The sequence below is a fragment of the Acinonyx jubatus genome, chromosome E1 (assembly GCF_027475565.1).
Source record: "Acinonyx jubatus isolate Ajub_Pintada_27869175 chromosome E1, VMU_Ajub_asm_v1.0, whole genome shotgun sequence".
Classification (NCBI taxonomy): Eukaryota; Metazoa; Chordata; class Mammalia; order Carnivora; family Felidae; genus Acinonyx; species Acinonyx jubatus.
In genome coordinates this window covers 41754480-41774825 of record NC_069397.1, presented here as the reverse complement: position 1 = coordinate 41774825, position 20346 = coordinate 41754480, and the positions used below count along the sequence as shown (strand labels likewise).

The 20346-nt window shown below is 40.1% G+C and overlaps 1 long non-coding RNA gene and 1 pseudogene across 8 annotated transcripts in view; one reads left to right on the top strand and one right to left on the bottom strand.

The window, feature by feature from the left end:
* Positions 1–119: 119 nt before the first annotated feature.
* Positions 120–20346, top strand: part of LOC113596292 (uncharacterized) — a 100113-nt gene continuing 79886 nt past the window's right edge. For 6 of the 8 annotated variants that reach the window (XR_008294224.1, XR_008294223.1, XR_008294228.1 and 3 more), the window contains exons 1-2: positions 120–459; positions 7695–7823. This is a non-coding gene — a long non-coding RNA (uncharacterized LOC113596292). The other 2 variants (XR_008294226.1, XR_008294229.1) reach the window with 2 other exon arrangements.
* Positions 11527–11651, bottom strand: LOC113596311 (uncharacterized; annotated as a pseudogene).

Below are 20346 nucleotides of genomic sequence, written 5' to 3'. Positions count from 1 at the left end.
AGGAGGCCCGCCCCTCGCTTCGCACCCTCTCATTGGCCCGCTGCCCAGCCAATAGGCAACCGCCTCCAGGGCCTGTTACCCCCTCCGCCCCTCCACCCAGACAAAGCCTAGAAGGGGCCGTTAACTGACCTCGCTCTCCCGCAGCTTCTGAATCTTTCCCGCTCAAAGTAAACCTGTTCGGGATTGGCTCTGATTGGCAAGCAACAGCTCTATGATTGGCTCATAGGGCAGCGGAGGGGCGGGGCGTGGAAGGTAAGGAAAGAGAGCAGGCCTACCCCGTGGGAGAAGCGGTGGAGGTGGTCGGAAGATTTGAGAAGTCGCTCAGCAACTGGCTGATAATCTAAACCTATCGCTGCGCACCTTGTGCCAACATTTCATTTTTGGCCCTTGGGCCCTTCCCTAACTCCCAGAGTCCTTTGGAACAGCCAAGAGAATAATAGACGTGCCCGTTTACAGAAGGTGAGGAACCCGTATGGAGTTGGGTGTTGTGGGGACACCCCCTTCCCGAGGCCAGAGCTGCCCTCTGTTCTAGGACCCAGGCTACAATCGGGGTGAAGGCGTTTTGGTCTTAACGTAACTCCTGAACATATTTCACTCTGACTTGCGCCAGACAGGCCATTTACGTGGGCAGTCTCATTTGGAGATATGATAGTCTCAGAGAAATGCTAAATGTTGTGTGCGTTGAAATATGGAAGATGAGAAACCTAGAGGCTGCGAACACCTTTAAGGTGCTTATATTTAAAATCAAAACCTGAGAAGCGCTCACTAAGGTGAAAGATGTTCTTTTAATTCAGGAACAAACGGAAATAGTACAGGGGGATAAGTTTTATTGCGCATATTGTCCCAATAGTTATTTTGGATCTCTACCCAGCTTTGATTTAAGAAAGCAGACCAGGAGAGCTGCCTGGGTGTCCATTGAGAGTTGGACTCCATTTCGGCTCAGGTCATGATCCCAGGGTGGCCCTGGGATCCAGCCCCCAAGAGGGTTCTGTGCTGAGCATGGAGCCTGCTTAAGAATCCCTCTCTCTCTCTCTCTGCCCCTCTCCCCCATTTGTGCATTCTCTCTCTCTCTCCCTAAAATATAATAAAAATTATATGTATGGGTGTGTGTGTGTATTCTTGTTTTACTTATTTTGAGATAGAGTGTGTGAGTTGGGAGGGGCAGAGAGAGGAGGAGGGAGAGAGAATCCTGCACTATTAGTGCAGAGCTGGATGTGAGGCTTGAGCCCACAAACCGTGACATCATGACTTTTTTTTTTTTTAACGTTTATTTATTTTTAGACAGAGAGAGACAGAGCATGAACAGGGGAGGGGCAGAGAGAGAGAGAGAGGGAGACACAGAATCTGAAACAGGCTCCAGGCTCTGAGCTGTCAGCACAGAGCCCGGCAGGGCTCGAACCCACAGACCGCGAGATCATGACCTGGGCCGAAGTCGGACGCTTAACCGACCGAGCCACCCAGGTGCCCCATCGTGACATCATGACTTGAGCTGAAGTCCACCGCTTCATAAACTGAGCCACCTAGGCATCCCTAATAAAAAAAAAATGAAAGAAAGAAAGAAAGAAAGAAAGAAAGAAAGAAAGAAAGAAAGAAAGAAAGAAAGAAAGAAAGAAAGAAAAAGAAAAGCAAGCAAGCTGATCAGGTGAAGTGGCTGTACCAATTAAATTTCTTTCCGTACTTCACCCTTAAAGTGGCTGATGTGCAGCTCATTCTCCCCTTTCATTGACAGCATTCTGTACCCTCTCCCTCCCCCATTGTACCCAAAAGAATTTTGAACAAGTATGAAACCTCTTATATATCTTCATTATTGTAGTAAGATATACATAAAATTTACCATTGTAATCATTTTTTAGTGGACAATTCAGTGGCATTAAGTACATTCCTAGTGTGCAGCCATCACTGCTATCCATTTCCAGATAATTCTCACTATCTCAAACAGAAACTCTGCACTCGATAAACAATAACTCCCCATTTCCTCTCCCGTCAACCCCTGATAACCTCAATTCTAATTTCTGTCACTTGGATTTTGCCTCTTCTAGGTACCTCACCTAGGTGGAATCATACAATATTTGTCCCTTTGTGACTCTTATTCATTAGCAAATGTCAAGGTTCATCAGTGTTCTTGCATGTGTGAGAACTTCATTCCTTTTTATAGCTGAGTAATATTCCACTGTACATGTATACCACATATTGTTCATCCATTTATCAGTTAATGGATACTTGGGATTTTTCTCTTTTTCACTATTGTGAATAATGCCGCTATGAACATTAGTGTATAAGTATCTGATTTCTTGTTTTTTTAATTCTTTTGGGTATTGGGGTGCCTGGGTGGCTCAGTCCATTGAGCATGTGACTCTTGATTTCGGCTCAAGTCATGATCCCCAGTTAGTGAGCTCGAGCCCACGTTGGGCTCTGTGCTGACAGCTCGGAGCACGCTTGGGGTCCTCTCTCTCCCTCTCTCTCTGCCCCTCCGCCACTCATGCTCACTCTCTCTGTCTCTCTCAAAAATAAATAAATAAACATTAAAAAAAAACCTCAAAGGTTATAGGAAAATTTAACATTCCGTTGAACACAAGTGAATACATTATTAAAAGAACACTTTGGTTATGAAGCAGTGCAAGTATTTAGTATGTAAGTAGTTCTTTATTTCAGCTCTTGTATTTCTTTTTTAGAAGGTCTCATTCTTAAAAATTTTTTTTCAATGTTTATTTTTGAGAGAGAGAGAGAGACAGGGCATGAGTGGGGGAGGAGCAGAGAGAGAGGGAGACGCAGAATCTGAAACAGGCTCCAGGCTCTGAGCTGTCAGCACAGAGCTCGATAAGGGGCTCGAACTCACCAGCCGTAAGATCATGACCTCAGTCGAATTTGGACACTTAACCGACTAAGCCACACAGGCACCCCTAGAAGGTCTCATTCTTAATGTATGTGTTGGGGGGGATGGATTTCACAATCATACCCAAAGATATATACAAACCTCAGATTAAAATGAGGAGTTAGAAATACCTACATAATTGTTTTATGTATTCTCTGCCGTCATCTGAATTTAGTTTTTTGGGGGAATGGTGACCTTCTTTCTCCATTTATTGAATGTTCCTATATAGGAGCAACCATAAAAGAATTTTATGTCATAAAATTGATTACATTTTGATAACCTTGGTCCATCTCAGAATGATGGTGCCCTCAAGTAAACTCCTTTTTTTCCTTGTTATTTTGGGATATTTAAGTGAATATGAACTTATGATTGGATTTTTAAAAAATATTTAAGAACGTTCTTTGATATAACTGGAAACGTTTTAAACCTATTCCATCCTTAAAAATTAGTGCAGAATGCACACTTCATCAAAATATGCAAGGTTGGGTGTTTTTGTTTTATAACTGGAAGACAATGTACAATGTGGTACTCTTCAGTTACATTAGTGAAGCCCTTTTTATACTTTTACACATACTTAAACATTTTGTTTTGTAACAAAAATAATCAGTTTCATTGAAAAAAGTCAGTCTGCCCCCTAGAAATGTTTTGAGTGATAAAATAAATAGGATTTCATTATTCTCCCAACTAAAACTTCAAGTTCAAATAACATACATATTTTTGAAAGTTCAAGGTGTATCAGGGGCACAGTCTCAATGCCAAAGAGAACTCTGAATTAATTCTTCATAGAAAGCAATCATATAATTGCAAGTCAGTATATAATTAATTATATATCACTGCAGGATTATTGTTTATGCTCACATCTGTATTAAATGAATTGCTTTTCCAGTTTCCTAGTGGACTAGTGGTCCAATGACTTAAATGGACTGCAAATCTACCTCAGTTCAAACCATGCAATTCTTTATAGGCTTCTCTGACTTGAGGGGTTAAATTATCTAAATTATACCTTTGAAAATTAACTGGGCTTCCATATGTGGTTTCTCAACCTCAACAGGTTGTGGGAAGAGTGAAAATTTATTAAGGAAACTTCACTCAAAACTGGAGTTGGGAAAACATGAAGGGCAAGCTTTCACACATGTACGACCATTCCTCCCAGCTTGCCTAGTGCAGCAGGAGGGAAGATTTTCTCTCAGCCCAACAACAGCAAGCTACCCTCACCTGCAGCCAATGAGAGGCTGTCACCACTTCCAGCTCTCATTTTCCTCCAATGAACTTTTGTTCAAAGCATCCCTCCCAACTTCCTCCTTAGCTCTATGAAGGACCACTCTCACTTTGTTCTCAGGACTTGCTTGTGGTTTGCCAGAGTTTGCTTGTCCTGAATTGCAGTTTTCCTGCTATTCCTGAAAAAACTCTTTTGTTGGCTGAATGGCTTACCTTTTTCTTTTAAAAAGGATGACAGAAGCCTTACAAAAGGCTCCTTATCAGAGCTATTTGAAACTACTCCCTTTTTTAATTACTCAAATTAGTGTTTTTCTGTTTCTCTAGCATTATATTTATAGCTTCTTCATATATATATATATATATATATTGAACTAGAGTTTTCACTATGAAAAGTTCTGAATATCTGTCTCACTGCCCTCCAGAACTGAGTTTCTATTTCTCAGTGTTTGATTGGAACCAAACATTAGATGAGGTTCATAGAAGAGTGCCACCAGAAAAAGACATCTTTTAAAGCTGTCTTTATAAATTTCCTTTAGGCCTTTAAATTTCTCCTGAATTTAAGGGATCCCCAGACCATATAAGGGTCTTCTGACACAATGAGCCAGAAAACAGCTCCTTAAAGAAAATTAAGATCCAGAGTTTTAATTTAGGCTACAGAGTTCAAGAAGTTATGAAGGGGTCTATTTTTAAAGTTCTAGCAAAGCTTTGTGTGTTGTGATGTACCACGGCAAGTAAGCTTGCTTCCCAATGGTAATTAAGTTAAAAGAACATTTATGGAAAAGAAAAAAAAAGGGGGAACCTGGGTGGCTCAGTCGGTTAAGCGTCCGGCTTCGGCTCAGGTCATGATCTCATGGTCTGTGAGTTCGAGCCCCGTATTCGGCCCTGTGCTGACAGCTCAGAGCCTGGAGCCTGCCTTGGATTCTGTGTTTCCCTCTCTCTCTGCCCTTCCCCTGCTCATGCTCTGTCTCTCTCTGTCTCAAAAATAAAAAAAAAAAAAGAATATTCATGAAAACTGTGGTTTCCAAATTGGATGATTATATACCCTTAAGGTGGGAAAAAATTCTGTATTTATAGAATCTTTCTGAAAACTCACAGCTCACCTTATTGTTGCAATCTTTAAGCAGCACAAATTTCTATATTATTTCATCTATCTTATATTCTATTTGAGCAGCCTTAAGATACTGTGAGAGCACCTACCTATAGGTTCAGTCTGAAAACTGGGTTGTTTTAGAAATCATTGTGTTAAATAATGAGACTGCATCTTTTTCAAGTTGTCAGAGCCTGGAGATAGCTGTTCCACTGCAAGAGATTTTAAAACCTGGTTTAGGTTCTGAGCTGGCCCCTGATCAGGCAGGGTTCTCCAGGCTGTCGATCCCTAGGGTACCTACAAAGTTGAAACCTGGAAAAGCTACTTCCTTGACTCTTGGAGAGCAGAGTATGGGAGGTTTACCCAAGGTCTTTACCTCTGATCTGGAGTCCTACTGCTTGTCTGGCCTGATGATCTGGTGCTTGCTCCCTCCTGCTCTTTTTTTTTTTTATAATAGACTTAATTTTTAGATGAGTTTTAGGCTCACAACAACACTGAATGGAAAGTACAGAGAGTTCTCATATACTCCCTGCCCCACACATGCACAACCTTCCCCATTATCAGTAAGTATTCAGCACCAGAGGGGTACATTTGTTACAGTTGATGAATTGACACATCACTATCAGTCAAAATCCATAGTTTACATAAGGGTTCATGTTTAGTGTTGTACATTCTGTGGGTTTTGACAAATGTATGATAATGTGTATCTACCATAATAGTATCATACAGAAAAATTTCACTGCCCTAAAAATCCTCTGTGCTCCACTTACTCATCCATCCCTTCCTCCTAACCCCTCGTGACCACTGATGTTTTTCCTGTCTTCATATTTTGCCTTTTTCAGAATGTCATATACTTAGAATTATTCAATATGTAGCCTTTTTAGATTGGCTTCTTTCTCTTAGTAATATGCATGTAAGTTTCCTCCATGTCTTTTCGTGGCTTGATAGCTCATTTCTTTTTAGCCCTGCATAAATATTTCATGTCTGGATGTAGCACAATTTATACATTCACCTACTTAAGGACATTTTAGTTGCTTCTAAGTTCTGGCAATTGCGAATAAAGCTGCTGTAAACACCCATGTGCTGTTTTTCGTGTACACATGTCTTCAACGCATTTGAATAAATATCAAGGAGCATGATTGCTGGATTATACAGCAAAAGTATGTTTTGTTTTGTAAGAAACAACCAAACTGTCTTCCAAAGTGGCTGTGCCATTTTGCATTCCCACCAGCAATGAACAGGAGTTCCCGTTGCTCCATTATCCTCACCAGCATTTGGTGTTTGTTAGTGTTTTTAGTTTTGGCCATTCTAATAGGTATGTAATGATATCTCATTGTTTTACATTTGTTTACCTCTTGTACATATTCCTGGCTCCTAATTGTTTCTCTTCTTTTTCCTACTGCTCAGCTTCTAGACAAGTAGTTCTCACATCTGGTCCCCAGATCAACACCACCACCACCACCTAGGAACTTGTTAAAAATGGAGTTTGGGGGCCTTGCTCAAACCTACTGAATGAAAACTCTATATTTTAACAGCCCTCCAAGTGATTCTGAGGTAAGCTAAAATTTGAAGACACTGTTCTAGACCTGCACTGTTCAACATGATAACCTCCAAAAATGTAGTTATTGAGCTCTTGGGATATGGCTAGAATGAATTATGATGTCCTCTAAGTGTATAATGCACCCCAGATTTTGAAAACTTAGTATGAAAAAAGAAAAAGCAAGATACCTTATTGGTAATTTTTATATCAACAACATTGACATTAAAATACTTTGGATATATTGGGTGAAATAAAATACATTATTAAAATTAATTTCCCCTGCTTTTTTTTTGGTTTTGACAGAGGGTTACTAGAAATTTTTGAGTTATATTTGTAGCTCTCATTGTATTTCTGTTAGCATTACTCTAGACTGTGAGTCAGTGAACTACAACCTGTGGGCTACATCTGGCCTACTGCCTGTTTTTATATGGCCCATGAGTTAAGAATGGTTTTAAATTTTTAAACAATTGAAAGTAAATTTTCAAGAATTATCACAAAAGAATGATATTCCATGACATGTGAAAATTTTATGAAATTTAAGTTTTATTGTCCATAAATAAAGTTTTATTGGACTGTGGGCACACTCATTTATTTTTGTATTGTCTATGGTTGCTGTTCCTCTAGTTTCTCATTTATTTTTGTATTGTCTATGGTTGCTGTTCCTCTAGTTTCTGCTGGCAGAAAACTAGCTGTGGCAAGAGCCCTATGGCCTACAAGTCTAAAGTATTTACTATCTGGTGCTTTGTAGAAAATATTTGCTAAGCTCTGTTCTAGACTGTCAGCTTCCACATGCTGTCTAGGAGAGGACCCTGCTTTTAACTTGCCCCTATTCTTTGTTCCCAACCTTTGCTTACCTTTTAGGCCCAACTCCTTGACCCTTACAACCCGAATCTCAGTGGTATTTTGGGGCTGCAAGATTTGATCTATGCATTTTTCAGGCTACAAACAGGTAGACCAGTAATGTTCTTGCCTTCCAGAACTGCACAAGGAACTATGGACCCAGCAAAAGGAACAGAGAGATGCTCAGTAGCTTCTTTCTCCAAATGCGGGGCCTTCCTTCTTAAGGACGAGAGAACGTCAGATTGATAGCTCCACCAAACTGAGAGGTAAGCCTATGATTTAGGGCTGGCCCCTTTCTTTAATAACTCAGCAACACCTCTTGAATTAAAACTCTCACTCTCTCTGTGCAGCTTATGCCTACTCTCAGCCAGTGTATTTGGCTTCTGCAGCACCTTGTTCTGCCAGATATATTGTGGAAATTATTATGATGGTTTTTTCCACTCCAGTGAAGCAGACGTCTGGATCCCTTTGTGAGCCTCTTGATCCTTATTCCTTACCACCCCCACCAATATGCAACCAAAGTCTTGTTGGCTCAATGAATCTATATGGTCTCATTTTATAGAATCCCCAAAGAAGAGAAATATGGCTGTGTTTTCCAGAATGTTAATTGATAACAGTTCTTGGCAACAGTACTCTTCCTGGCTTTCCCTCTTTAACCTACTCCTTCCACCCATAATAATAGCATCATTCCTGAGTAGATTGGCACCAGTCTGGAGTTTCTCTCTCTCTCTCTCTCTCTGTCTCTCTCTGTCTCTTTCTCACCTCTCTCTCTCCCTCTCTCTTTCTGTCTCTCCTCTCTTCCCCCAGCCCCACCCATAGGCCCTTCATTCCTTTTTTCCTTGCTCTACTGATTATACCTGGACTATTTAACTTTCTAATATGAGCTGGTTTGTTGCACACTCTCTGAAAATTGTAATGATGTGAATATTAATAATTAGAAGAGGCCTCACTGAGAGGTGTTATTCCCGATTTCAACCATACTTCATTGTCAAAGTTAAGGAGAGGTCTTGCATCTCTGTTCACTTAAGAACTGTCTCCTCTACTCAGTTATCTTTAGATTCTGTAGTTGAGTCGAGTTTAGACTCTGGGCTGCGAGTGGGAAGAGGCAGGAACTGTTTCACGTAGGTAAACCCTACACAAATCTGGCTTTTCCTGTCTAGCTCATCTTAAATATGGGGCATCAAGAGGGAAATCTATCAGGAGGTTTCTGTTGGAAAGTAAGCTGGGGGATCAAGTGGCCTAGTGTTTTATTCCAGCTTTTCTCCAGATGATCTCCAGATTTCTGGCCTTTACCTTCTCTGGGCTTCAATTTCCTCATCTGTAAAATAAAGGGTGTGATAAATCACCCTGTAACATTCCTTCCAACTCTAAATTGTTCTGGTTCAAAATGTTGAAAATTTCAAGTTAGTATAACCATAGAATTAAAGTTGTTTTTTTTTTTTAATCTAGAAGTGCTCTTGGGGATCATTTGACCCAATCCTTAGGCGTCCAGATGAGGCTCAGAGAAGCACAAATCACAGAGCTGGTGGTGCCAGAGCTGACTCTAGAACTCCCATTTCCTTCAAAGGATTGCCTCTTGGAGAAAGGGACATTAACAAGATCACAGGCACTTTGTTTTCAACTCTTGGTCTGTAGTAAGGCATCATCTTATAATTATCTGCTCATGTAATCATCATCATAATCATTGATCACTGAGAGAATTTGCTACTACCCAGGATAGTGCTGTTGTCTTTTGGAAATAATCAGTAAAATGTGGGGCAGGTGGGACCACCTTAGTACTGTTTTTTTAAAGAGATAAAATTTAAGTTTTTTGAAACCAAAGTTGGTGAATATTTTATTTGCAGAAACTTTCATATTTTACCTAGATGTTTTGGCATCATGTAGATCAGATTCCCTGACTAGTAAGGTATTTCCTCATAAATTTAGAAGCAACCATCCTGGGGTAGCCCCAGTTTCTTTGGTAGGAAGGAGAATATAATATACAATAATGTTTTTTTTCCCTGTATATATATATATATATATATATATATATATATATATATATATATATATATGCTTTATAAGTAGCATATTCTCCAGGAAAATAAAAAGTGGCTTCTTAACATACAAATTCCAGGGACCTTTGGAATAAGACACCAGTTTTGTATGTGTGGCAATAGCCATACAAATTTTGGTAATCAAACAAATTTAGGGAACTATGTTCTGGGCCAATGATCTTATTCTGATCTACCACTATGATTCTTTTTGTGTCATAAGCAACCTGACTGGCTCCAAACATCAGTTGAATAGTTTTGTTTTGTTTTGTTTTGTTTTTAATCTCTGCCAGTGGCTCTCACACTTTAGCCTACCTCAGAATTTCCTAGAGGACATACTAAGAAACAAAATGGTGCAACCCCCAGCGTCTCTGATTAAATAGATCTGGGGTGTGGTCCCATAATTTGCATATTTAAACAAGTCCAGGGGTGATGCTGATGCCTCTGGTCTCAGGACTATACTTTGAGAACTACTGTTCTACCTATGCCTTTTGGCCAAGAGCTTGCAGGTGAATACTGATTGGTGAATTCAGTGCACAATGCAGGTGATGGTGAGTTTGGCTGGTGTTATGTTTGGTCCCTGTAAGCCAGACCAAGAACAACTTTACTATCCTGTTATCACATTAAATGCTAACTCAGCTGAGATCAGGGGTTCCAAGAGCTTTTGACAGGGAAACTTGAGATTACCTGGGCCATCCCCTGTCTTTGTGCAGAAAATATATTATTTCCCTCCTACTCCAAGACTCAGAGAGGTGATTTACCTTGTCCATGATTACATAGCTGTTAACTGCAGTACCAACACTAGAACCTTGACCTCCAGCCTCCCCAAGCTTTTCATGACAATGAAATTAACATTGATAGCGACTGCTTCCCTTTTGCTTTCAGAACAATCTTCTCAGCAAATGTCTACCTGATTTCAAATGGACATTTTCCAGTGGTCATTTGGCCGAAAGGATTAGAACTTTCCATTCATGTCATTGCTCTTCAACCACATGTGTCCTCATAATGCCAGCCAGCTATTTTTCAGTATGTTCAAAGTGTAAGATGAGAGAGTGTGGACATAGCCATGCAAATTTATCTATACTTTTAGAAAACAGGCATATGTTTCACTAAATATTATCATCATATTGAAAAGACAAACTGTTAGGTAATTTACTCCCGCTGGTCTGAATATGAAAAGCTAGGGAATATCCTGATGGAACTTGCTCATCTGGTAGTACAGGCAATAAAGATTTTGATCCTATAGATTCCAACTTCAATTATGCAGCAACATTGTTGGCTGGAAATGAAAGACCAGACTTCTTAGCCTCCTGTCTATCCCTAGCATTTCTTCTACCTTCTACATCTTAAAGAGTGAGACGCCTGGCTTCCTGCAGCCCTTCCAATTAAGAGGGATAGATCATGAAATATTCTCTCCTCACAGCAGGTCAGTCATGGTAACTACATAACCAGAAATGAACGATTTCATAACTGTGATGTTGATAAATTTTTAAGCAGCTCTCTCTGCAACCTCCACTCCTGAGAAGAGATGGCATAGCTTTGAGTCTGAACAGCGTTGGGGGGAAGAGAGATGGAAAGCAGAACTAAAGACTTCATATGTGGGGACAGTATGGTTAAGAGTGGAATCTCCTACCCATTTTTTTGTCTTTGTTTTTAGATTTTGGAGATCATGCTTTTTTATTTTATTTTATTTTATTTTATTTTATTTTATTTTATTATTTTTTTTTAATGTTTATTTATTATTGAGACACAGAGCATGAGCAGGGGAGGCGTAGAGAGGGGGGAGACACAGAATCTGAAGTAGGCTCCAGGCTCTGAGCTGTCAGCACAGAGCCTGACACTGGGCTCGAACTCAAAACTGCAAGGTCATGACCTGAGCCAAAGTCGGTTGCCTAACCAACTGAGCCACCCAGGTGCCCCATACTTTTTATTTTATTATTTTTTTCCCAGCAAGTTCTCAAAAAATCAGTGAACAATTCTGAGTCCAGAATTGTTTCTCTCCATGGAGCTCTTCAGTAAAAGGTGAAAGATTTTATGCAATCTGAAGAGAAACCAGAGTATGGAGATCCTACTTTTTAAAAAAATCTTTTATGTTTATTTATATTTTTGAGAGAGAGAGAGAGACAAAGTGCAAGCAGGGGATGGGGAGAGAGAGAAGGAGACACAGAATCTGAAGCAGGCTCCGGGCTGTGAGCTGTCACCACAGAGCCCAACATGGGGCTCGAACTCACAAGCCATAAGATCATGACCTGAGCTAAAGTCAGCCACTCAACTGACTGAGCCACCCAGGCACCCTTGGAGGGCCTACTTTCTAACACAGTATGAACCAGTGGTGAGAACCTTAACGCTAATGCTCACAAGAGCCATTGGAAAGCGCTAAGCCCTGAGTATGACTCTGAAACAATTTTTCCTATAAACGATTGGGGCTTCTCCCCCTTCCCCCCATTAAATGTATGTGCATATAATATGCAAAAAAAAACCTATTTGACTTCAGAAACCTAGTTAGATTTACTAGAACACAAATCACAATCTCTTGAACTGAAAATCAAAGTCAGTTATTTGGTATTATGTGGACTAGACTGGTATTGAAATTTTCCACTTTTTTTTTTCTTTTTAAGGAGAACATTCTCTTTTCTCTTCCCCATGGTTTTACCCTCCTTCATTGTCCCTGAAACTTTTCCACTTTTTAACGGGTTGTGTTGATATTTTATTGACGTACCTACCTAGGTTTATTTTTGTGAGTGCAGTAAATTCTACCAATCATGGAGCTGTTTCGGTGATTGTACAGATAAAATCCCTGAATAAACAGTACTTGGAGGGAACTTGTGTGACCTGGTTTTGTCTGGTCATCTGTATGGTTATTGCATTTTTTGTGATTTAGGAGAAAGGAGGATTCCATCTGATAAACTCTGGTGGGGAACTATGATCTGTACTAGTCAGAGATGCTACATGATCTTCAAGGGCTAAGGGGATTGTGGTGATGTGGTTTACAGGTCCCCTCACTGGATATTAAGAGTAAACCCTGCCTGGCGAGTTCAGCTGTTTCTGTTTACCCAGTACTCCCAGCCTCACACACAAACCCCCCCATCTTGATTATTTATTTCTTGTTGTTGGAGCTTTCTTTTGGGGCTTTAGGAAAATGTCATACGTTGAGGGAAGGGGTGTTGCATGGGTCATGACTTTGACATATTCTTTGGCCAGTGCACAATCAGAAAACACTTTCAGGAATTCCTCATGCTGGGAGCAGTTACTAAAAAAAACTTAACTAAAAAAACATACATTTTATGTTAATTTTCACTTCTTCTGTAAATATTTTTTTCCACTTTGCAAGGATAACAACTGCTTGTGGAGAGATTAAACAATATAGAATAGGTTAAAGAAAAAGAGAAAAAGCCCCTAGGAATCGCATCATACTCTCAAAGCCTTTAGTCTCTCTCTTCCATGTATATGTGTATACTCATGCATGAGCATAATGGAAAGCACATGCCATACTAATTTTCCTCCCCACAGCACAAATAGAAACAATGGGGCATGATTTAATATGGTAGTGGTAAATATTATCTCCATGAAATGGTGCTTTAGTTTTAGCAAGATCTTTAGTTTTAGGTTCTGTCCTGACAGTTGTGAAATTATAGTTACATAGATAAGTTCATGCACTACCACATTCATGTACATCTTTGTGTGTGTGTTTTATTACATTTAAGATGGTTATAAAAAATTCCCCCCCCTTTGGGCTTCTGGTTATTACGTTGTTTTTTTTGGAAAATACTATAAAAGAGATGGGGATACATTGTGATGTACATCTGCCATTTTCACCAGACAATATTTGATGGAGATCTTTCTATCTGTAGACTTAGAAGAAGATTATATATATATATATATATATATATATACATACGTATGTATATATATATATACATACGTATGTATATATATATATATACACATACAGTATATATTATATATACATTATATAATAGTATATATGATATATATTCCTTTGAAATATTCTCTTATGCAAATTCTCTATAATTTATAATTAATTCTCAAATTTGTTTTATTTGATTATAAAAGTAATATACACTTGCTTTAAAACATTTGAAAACACTACAGAAATGTGCAAAATAAAATGTAAGTTTCTTCCCCCTAGTTTCTTCACTCCCTTCTAAGAGTATCTACTATTAATAGTTTGGTATGTATCCTTCCAGACATTTTTTTTTTTTTGAGAGAGAGAGAGAGAAGTCACGTGTGTGAGCTAGGAAGAGGCAGAGGGAAAGGGAAAGAGAAAATCCTAAGTAGGCTCCACGCCCAGAACAGAACCCAACTTAAGGCTTGATCCCACAACCATGAGATCATGACCTGAGCCAAAATCAAGAGTTAGACGCTTAACCAACTGAACCACCCAGGCACCCTATTCCGGACTTTTTTACTTTTGATACAAACAAAAGTAAATAATATGGGTTTGTTTTTTTTTTTTTTTTTTTTTTTTTTTTTTTTTTTTCAAAAAATGAGGTGATACTATAGTATAATGTGATTCTGCAACTTACTATTTTCAACCAACAATATATCATGAGACATTATCAAAGTATTTTCTTTCTTTCTTTCTTTCTTTCTTTCTTTCTTTCTTTCTTTCATTTATTTATTTTGAGAGAGAATGAGCATGAGCAGGGGATGGGCAGAGAGAGAGGGAGAGAGAGAATTCCAAACAGGCTTCATGCTGTCAGCGTGAGCTTTGAACCCACAGACTGTGAGATCATGACCTGAGACAAAATCCAGAGTCAGATGCTTAACCAGCTAAGCCAGCGAGGCACCCCAAAGTGTGTATTTTTTTTAATGACTGCAGAATAATTCAGTAGTATGGACCTATCTTCTATTGATTAACATTCTGGATTCCACCCCCCCCCCAATTTTTACCTATTATTTTTGTTCACTTGTCTTATAAAGATTATGTTCATTTAAATTTTTTTAGCATTTATTTATTTTTGAGAGACAGAGAGAGACAGAGCATGAGCAGGGGAGAGGCAGAGAGAGAGGGAGACACAGAATCCAGAGCATACTCCAGGCTCCAAGCCATCAGCACAGAGCCCGACATGGGGCTCAAACTCACGAACGGCAAGATTATGACCTGAGCCGAAGTCAGACACTTAACCGACTGAGCCACCCAGGCGCTTTGAAGATTAAGTTCACTTAATATGTTGATACATGAGACAAAATGCCCTCCAGGAAAGTTACACCATTTTATATCTTTACCAAAAGTGCAGAGAGGATCTATTATCTGGGTATCATATATTTCTTCTTTTATTAATTTGGTAAAGAATAAATATAATCTCCTTGTTCATTTTATTTGTATTTCTTTAATTACTAATTAAGTTAAATATCTTCTTATGTCTATTGACCATTCAGCTTTTCTTTTTTTTTACAAGTATTTTTTTTAAGTTTATGTATTTTGAGAGAGAGTGTGTGTGTGTGTGTGTGTGTGTGTGTGTGAGCAGGGGAGGGGCAGAGAGAGAGAGAGAGAGAGAGAGAGAATACCAAGCAGCACAGAACCTGATGCAGGGCTCCATCTCATGAACTGTGAGATTATGACCTGAGCCAAAACCAAGAGTCAGACGCTTAACCAACTAAGCCACCCATATACCCTTCAGCTTTTCTTTTATATACTATCCATTCTTATGCTCATTTTCAATAGAAGTAATTGACTTTCTCTTTTTAACTTGTAAAAGTACTTCGTGTATTGGAGAAATTAGTTATCTGTCATAAGAGTTGCCAATATTTTCCCAACTTATTTGTCATTCAACCTTGTTTATAGTAACTTTTGCCATACAGAATGTACAGAAGTTGCTTCTGTTTGTATGTTTTATGTGTGGAGTCAAATTTATCAATCTTTTCCTTTTTGGTTCAAGGGCTTCATGTCAAGCCTGTAAAAATCCCTCATCACCCCAGGATTATACAAAGTACTACCATATTTTCTTTCTCGTACTCTCCTGCTTCCATTCTTCTACATTTAATTCTTTAATCCATCTGGAATCCATTTTGGTATGAACTGTGAGGTATGGGTCCAACTTAATTTTTTTCCCAAAATAGTTAGCCACTCATTCCAACAGCCTTTATTGAACAGTCCATCTTGCCCCCACTGATTTTAACTAATTTTTTTAAACATGTATTTATTGTTGAGAGACAGAGAGCAAGCAGGGGTAGGGCAGAGAGAGAGGGAGACACAGAATCTGAAGCAGGCTCCAGGCTCTGAGCTGTCAGCACAGAGCCCAACGCGGGCCTTGAACTCACCAGCTGTGAGATCATGACCTAAGCCAAAGTTGGATGCTTAACCGACTGAGCCACCCAGGTGCCCCTTAACTGTCTAATTTAGTGTACACTAATTTTCCAAACACACTTGAGTCTACTTTTGGACTCCATTGTGTTCCCTCGATCTGTCATCTGTTCCTGTGCCAATAACACAATGTTTTAATTTCTGTAGCTTAAAGATATTTTCTTATATCTGGTAGGACTACTCCTTTAAAAAATATTTTTATTTCCACAAGTTTTTTTATTTTTATTTTTTGTTTTAGACAGAGAGAGCAAGCGGGAGAGAGGGGCAAAGAGAGAGAGAGAGAGAGCCCCAATGCAGGGCTTGATCCCATGACCCCGGGATCATGACCCAAGCTGAAATCAAGAGTTGGACACTCAACTGACTGAGCCACCCAGGCACCCCTCCACAAGTTTTTAAATTGAGGTGAAATTCATGTAATATAAAGTTAACCTTTTTTTTTTTTTTAATTTAAAGTAGGATTAACACTTAGCATGGACCCCAACGTGAGGCTTCATCTCAAGACCCTGAGCTGAAATCAAGAGTTGGATGCTTAACCAACTGAACCACCTAGGTGCCCCAAGTTAACCATTTTAAAGTGGACAATTCAGGGGCATTTAGTACATTCACATTGTTGTGCAACCATCGCTTCTATCTGGTTCCAAACATTTTAATTACCCTAAGAGGGAAACTTCATACCCACGAAACAAGTTTTTCCCCACCCCACCCCCACCACACACACAAATTTTTAACACAAAAAATTAAACTTATATTATAAAATCCCAGGCTTCAAGTCACTAGATTCTACTCCTGAAATCATTATTGCAATATATGCTAAATAACTTGGATGTAAATGAAAAAAAAAAAAATCCCAGGTTTTAGATCCACCATGTGTTAAGGAAGCTTAAAAATCCAAGTCCAAGTTCAGAATTATAGAGAAGCCTTTCCTTTCATTTATTTTATTTTATTTTATTTATTTTTTGAGAGAGAGGGGGCACAAGGGAGTGAGGGGCAGGGAGAGAGAGAGAGGGAGAGAGAGAGAGAGAGAGAGAGAGAGAGAGAGAGAGAGAGAGAGAAGCAGGGCTCACCCACAGTGGGGCTCATGTTTTTTTACCCAAAGTTGGGCTTGTGCTCACCCAATGTGGGACTCAAACTCACAAACTGCGAGATCATGACCTGAGCTGAAGTCAGATGCTTAATGACTTAGCCACCCAGGTGCCTGAGAAGCCTTTCGTGATTAAGGAATGCCTCTGTATCCCCCAAGCTTACTTCTACGTCCCCAGTAGCCCAAGACTCAGCTCGGATTCTTTTAGTCTACTGCTAAATTGCTTTGTGATTTTTCTTAAGCATCTGTGACTTGTGTTACGTCTCCTCAACCACCTTGTAAACCTGCTACTTTTTTTCCCTCCAGTCCACCCTCATAGCATCTGGCACTAGCTTTACACAGTCACGGTCTCATTAAAATATTGTTGATTGATTGTTATCAAAACTTCCATATTGGATTTAGTGGGGTGTCAGGAGACTGCATGGTGCATGATTTAAATGGGAATTAAGAGGGAATTCAACATACAGCATTTTACTTGCAGATAATATACTACTAGCTGCCATTTATTAAGTGCCTATTAATTGTCCTGTCATACACATTAACTCACTGAAAAATTCTTACAACAATCTTCTGGGGTGGAGGTTTTCTGATGATATTCACTGAGATGAAATAATTTGCTTAAAGTCCCTGGGTTTAATGTCGGATCTACACTTTGAACCCAGGTTAGGGTTCTACCCTGCACCTTCTACCGTGCTTCATTGTGTCCATATAGTCTCTCCATCAAGGGCTACCCATCACATTATCCCAATGAATGTTTTTACATTCATTGTTTGTTTTTTTTTAATGTTTATTTATTTCTGAGAGAGAGACAGAGCATGAGCATGAGCATGAGCAAGGAAGGGGCAGAGACAGATGGAGACACAGAACCCAAGACAGGCTCCTGGCTCTGAGCTGTCAGCACAAAGCCTGATGTGGGGCTTGAACTCACGAGCCATGAGATCATGACCTGAGCTGAAGTCGGAGGCTTAACCGACCGAGCCACCCAGGCGCCCCTACATTCATTGTGATAGTCAGGTTTGTCTTGAAGGAATGTGCTTGTCTCACAACCTTACTTCATGCCCTGGCCAAGCTATCAAGGATCAAGTTCATTTCTTGCTTTATTATGTTCTGTGTTCTGGATGGAGTCCCATGCTGGCTGGCCCAGGTGTTAAAACTGTCACCTTGGCTGGAGCTGGAGCTGGTATGTGGAGTCAAAGCCAGGCACAGCAACCACCAGAGGGATGGGAGACATCATTTTCCTAAAGGGAGGAATCCTGGGAGCTTCATCTCTTCTCAGTCATCCCATATGTAGCATCTCCCTCTTTTCTTCTAGAAAAATGTATGAAGTTTGGGGATGTCAGAGAGCACTTTGGAGAAATTTAGTGTAAACGAATCAGAAATATATGGATTGGCTTTCCCGCAGAGGAGACTCACATTTTAAAGTAGAAAGGAAAATATATGAGACAAAGACTAGGTGGGCTTCTGAGTATGGCAGGGTGGGGTTGGGGTATTTCAGCAAATTCCAAGAAGTGGGCCATACCAGCCCAACCTGCCCTTCACAGTTGCAGAAAGACAGCCAGCTCTGGGACGTGTAGTCCTGGATGTGTGTTCTCAGAGGACAGAGGCCCTACATATGGAAGTGAGAGGCACGGGTTCAGGATGCAGTAATGCCACTTTGGCAGCTCTTGCGACCTTTGTGATTGGACAATATCATCACTTGGTCCTGGTAAATTTCTTCATCTGTTTAAAAGAAGCAGGGGGTTATTTAATGATAGCATCTTTCCCACCTGCTTGTGTGGTTTTGTGACATGTTTCCAATTTGCTATAAACTAGTAAGCCATTATCATCATTTAGATGCATACTAAAGACTTTAGAGAGATAATAAGTGATGATAATGAACAAATTAGGTCAAGTGGACTGACAGTTTTTAAAATGGCTATGAGACTTCTTCAGGGCGCCTGGGTGGCTCAGTCGTTTAAGCGTCTGACTCTTGATCTCAGCTCAGGGCATGAGCTCATGATTTGTGAGATCGAGCCCCACACTGGGCTCTGTGCTCACAGTGCAGAGCTTACTTAGGATTCTCTCTCTCTCCCTCTCTCAAAATAAGGAAATAAACGTTAAAGATTAAAAAAAAAAAGACTTCTCCTTCAAGGGATGTTAGATGAGAACTAACATGAATAACTGTATGTTTATACAGATGACCCCTTTTCAGCCTGGATTTCTGACATACATTCATTTAGTAATAACAGGATCCAGTTCCCCGTGCTGAGTATAAGTGTGCTCTGGGGGATGGGGGGATGGGTGGAGCATGGGGACTAAAAACCCTTAATGCTGGAAGGAAACTTAGGAATCATTAATTCCTATTTCCTCATTTTTCAGATAAGCAAAATGAGGCCCAGAGAGACAAGGTAATTTGCCTGAGACCACTCAGCTAAGGCTGAGCTGGGGCTCAACCTCAGCTTTTGGTTCTTGCATTCTAGTGATTTGATAAAATAGTAAATGATAGTGAACTAATTGAAGAACGCTTTGAAAACATTGTCAAATAGGTCACTTTGCACCCGTTTTTCTTCTGTCCTCAGGGAATGCAGAGATGGCTGATGCCTGATTGGTAAGGTAGGGAAGAATTGGCTCCCACAAAATCCACATCAGACCTCTTTAAAACTTCCAGGTGTCTTGCTTGCATGGAGAGGTTTCTCAGATCTCAAGCTCATCTGCAGTGAGCCACAGACCTGGGAGCTCCAAATGTCTCTTCCCTATCCTCCTCCTAGCCTTCTCACCCCAGGAGACAAGCAGGCTGATTTCATTCCCAAAGGAATGACTAAGTGATCATTGGACTCAGACCAGCATAGGGAGAAATAGTAGGAATATGTTCATGGTTGTTTCTGTAAGCCTCAGAAACATCCTTGGCCAGGCAAAAGATAGGATGATAATGGAACAACCATCATCAAGTTATAAGAAACACACATCCTGAAATGGGTCTGGTTCTAGTTGGGAAACGGAGACCCCTTGACTTGTAATGGTTTTGGCTGCATTTTTGCTGCTCTTTTCTGACGCTTAAGGTTCAGCCCTATGCCTGGTGCCTCACTGGTTGCTTTCCAGTTTCCCAGCCTGGGTTCCTGCTCCCTGACATTTGATTTCTCAGACTATATTTGCTTTGTCTATCTACCCACACTATGCTACCTGCTTTTTCCTTTCTGCCCTAGGACCCCTAGATTTGACCTCTTGCTTGTTTAACCCATGGTTCGTTCCTTCCATCCTTTACTCTCTACTCAGGATTTGAGTTTTTGTCCCCACAACTTACTCAGCTGCCTTCTCTGCCTGCCCCTAACTCTGACCCCTTCTACTATGGAAACTTGTTACTACTCCAT